This window comes from Chenopodium quinoa, unplaced genomic scaffold, assembly GCF_001683475.1.
Source record: "Chenopodium quinoa cultivar QQ74 unplaced genomic scaffold, ASM168347v1, whole genome shotgun sequence".
NCBI classification, from domain to species: Eukaryota; Viridiplantae; Streptophyta; class Magnoliopsida; order Caryophyllales; family Amaranthaceae; genus Chenopodium; species Chenopodium quinoa.
Window position 1 is genome coordinate 333,486 of NW_018743689.1, and position 3,686 is coordinate 337,171.

The window sequence follows — 3,686 nt, forward strand, 5'->3', positions numbered from 1 at the left end:
GCGCGCCACTACTACAAAAATGGCCAAAGAGACCCAATATAAGAGACCGTTTATTTCAATAACTGGTCTCTTTGTTTCAAGAGACCAATATTACAAATAACCGGTCTCTTGAAACTTAATAAAGACCCTTTATCAAGATAACCGGTCTCTCTTAATTTTTATATTTTTTATAATAAATTAGAGACATGTGTTCTTAAAAAAGCAATCTCTGGACCTAACACCTTAGACCGCCTATTGAAGTTAGGCGGTCTCTTGCTTTTTTCAGCTTGTCACGCTACATTGCTTTTTTCTTTTGTCATTTTCTCTTTAACCCACTTTACCCCAACGGCCCAATAACTCACTTCTTTATAGATAACTTTTTGTATATCTCTCTCCTCCTTGAAAACCCTAGCTTTCTTCCAACTTCCTACCTTCTTGTTCCTCTCCTGGCCTTCCGATCCGCAACCAACTCTCATATTTGAACTTCCATTACTATCATACTCACACTCCTTCACCCATTCTATATCCTCATCTTCACCCCGTTACCACCAAAAACTCTGTCGCATACATCCCTCATCATCATTTTTTTCACGGTGGCAGCGTTGGCAATCAACTTATCATTCCCCTGCTTCAAAGGTTTGTCTCTCTCTTTCTCTCTTCCTGCCTATTCCTCTTTTCTATCTCCATGATTATTTTCTGAATGCGTTGATATTCGATTTGATAGTTGTGGGTAATTTTTCTGAATTTTGTTTCTGTAATTTATTTGGTGGATTAGTTGTAAATTTTGTAGATTAATTTTTTGAGCAAACTCAGTTCATTTTGAGCAAACTACCTAATGGATATATTGAAAGTGAAATTTAGATCTTAATTCACAATTTATTTCATTTATCTCATACTTAAAGAGTATTGATTTCAGCGATTTTTTGTAAAAAAATTCTTTTTAGTTATGCTTTTTCTTTCATTTTTTTCAAATTTGTTAATGATAATCATCAATTCAATCAGGATAAAGGAGTTTATTTAGGGTATTCCGTCATTTAAATTCTGGGTTGTTTAATTTTCTTATAAAAGTCTAGATTTTGATTTTTTGATGTTATGTAAATTTTTTTTTAGTTAAGCTAATTATTATACGTTAATTGCAGCTATAATCATATGTATCAATTCATATTTGAAGCTAAAGACAAAGATCTATACGATTGATTAGTTGAAGTTCACGATGAAGAAGATTAAGGGTTTTTTTTTTTAATAATTATGGGTTTCGTATAATTTTGTACTCTATATCATGTACTTCGTATAAAATATTTAAGATGGTAATTTTACATGTATAAGAATCCATTACGGAGTAGTTATTTTGATGACATGTAATTTTAATTTACGTTTTAAAAATCAAATATTATTTTTTTTATTTTTAAATGACACCAAGAGACCTGTGAAGTTGGATAAGCGGTCTCTCTTTTCCAAAAAACAAAGACTGCCTAAGTTCAATAGGCAGTCTCTCTTTTTCCAAAAAAGAGACCGCCTAACATCAATAATCGGTCTTAGTTTTCTCATTCTAGAGATCGCCTTTCAGCAATAAGCGGTCTTAGTTTTTTTTATTCCAAAGACCGCTTCTATCAAAGCAGTCTCTTTGCCAAAGAGACCGCTTAGCTAGAAACCGCCTCTAAAGCAATCTCTTTGGCCTTTTTGGACGGGTCTCTTTGGCCATTTTTGTAGTAGTGCGCGCCACATGCTTGTAAGGACTTTTTTTCAATTCGAGCTCTTTTTTTTTTTGTCATCGTTTTTTTATGTTACCCTTTGAATACGACTCAAAATTACAAAGGGACAACTTTGTAATTGGTGACCTAGACCAAACTAAAAAAAAAAAAAGAGAATAAGGAAGATTATTCTAACACGTTGCACATAATCACATAAAGCATGTCATAAGCCAAGATTCACGTAATGCCATTCCAAGGTCAAAAGGCTTGGGTGTCCAAAGGTACCATATCTTAAGAAACGACGCACTAATTAATCACTCAACGTGTTGACTCATGACATCGCTCTCCCAACATTTTGCCGGCGATATGGGTGGGATGATTGTTATTGATTTCAGGATAGAAGCCTAGTGTTGGCTACCCCTAATCAATGAGCCAATCCCCAAAGGTTGAAGTGTGCTATGATTATGCATGATGCAATGTTGATTGTTTGGTTTTTACTTTTGTGCAAAAGGAAAATATTATACATACAAGTCTCACACTTTAACTAGATATTATCCAAGTTAATTCCCGTTACAACCCATAGGCAACCTAGTGTTGGAAACCTTGGGCCATAACTAATAACTAATCATGTAACCTCTAAGTTCTCAGTGGAGTCGCCACTATAAGGAGAGTGATCCCATCGTAAGGGGGTCCTTCCTTAGATGCTCATGGCCACTTAAAAGCCTAGGATTTTACACTTGTTAAGGTGTAGTAGGATTTGAATTCATGATTGTTTGGGGGAGCTTGAATTAAAATTGATTTTACCATTACGCTTTTTTATAAGAAACAAGTAGGAGTCGCCAATGAGTTTTATGAAAGCTCATAAAACTCATTCATACCTTTCTTCCATGTGGAGTTCATGGAATAATTAGCACGAATCCTAAGTTTACCCATTCTCAAATTGGTCTACATAAACCAGAATAGAGTTTGGGAGCGAGGGTACTAAATTAACGTTCCCTTTAGGGCAAATCGCTATCCTAGCCCTAGTACGGCCTCTACAAGTTCTTCCTTTTTTACAATTTCATCAGCAAACATTATATGCAACGCGATACCTAAAACTAAGTTAGTTGATTTATTTACACACATTAATTCACGTAGGAATTACATTGCAAAGTCGTTATTCTTTATTTAATCAAATTCATGAATAGAACAAGAAATAAATAATATTTTCCTTGGCTTAGATGATCAACAAATAATTAATTATTCAATTCTAATCTTATTAAACGCAAGAAACTATGTGGAATTGATTAATTAAACCTTTTAAAGTGATCAAGCAATACTAATTAATTAATTAAAGTTCTTTTAAACAAGAAAAATAAAAATGATTTATCTAAGTGCTTGGGAATTTACCACTTCTCTTTGCTAGATCTCCGTTTATATTACTTATGGACTCCTTGTTCGGGAACCTCTACCGTAGTAACAAAATATCAAAGGGGTGAGTGTTTATGACAAGAGGGGTTAGGTAGCACAAGTTCACAAGTTTTTCGCCAGAGTTTTGGGTTAATTTCTGTCTGTTTAAGCCTCGAATTAAGCCGCTATTTATAAGGAATGGATAGGTTAAGGGTTTTGAACATTCTGCCGCAGTAGGTGTTGCGCACAACTGGATGAGTTGCACGCGGCCACCCAGCGCAAGTGATTGTCTTGCGCGCGACTTTATGGCAAGATTCGATTTTCTAATTTTTTGAAATTTTGAATCTTTCACGAGCGCAACTCCAGCTGTTGCGCTGAGTGTCACCCGCAACTGAATTAGTTGCGCCCGCCAGCCGAGCACGACTCCTAGAGATGCGCGCGTTATTTTTTGCGGCATCGCTTATTTTAACCTAGGCGCTCCTAAATCCGTCATTATTGGGTTTTAAGCACGCGCATAAGCCTAATTACGATCGGATTTAGTTAATTGGACTTTATTTGGCTTTGTTTCTTGGTTTGGGCTAGTCTTTAGTGTTTTATGATTAAACCAATTATCTATAAGCATTCTTC

General features: G+C 35.3%; 1 long non-coding RNA gene across 1 annotated transcript; it reads left to right on the top strand.

The window, feature by feature from the left end:
• The first annotated feature begins 237 nt into the window (after positions 1 to 237).
• LOC110683656 lies at positions 238 to 1,331 on the top strand. The gene is made up of 2 exons (XR_002503644.1): positions 238 to 615; positions 1,119 to 1,331. It is a non-coding gene; the product is annotated as an uncharacterized LOC110683656 (long non-coding RNA).
• The last annotated feature ends 2,355 nt before the right edge of the window (positions 1,332 to 3,686 follow it).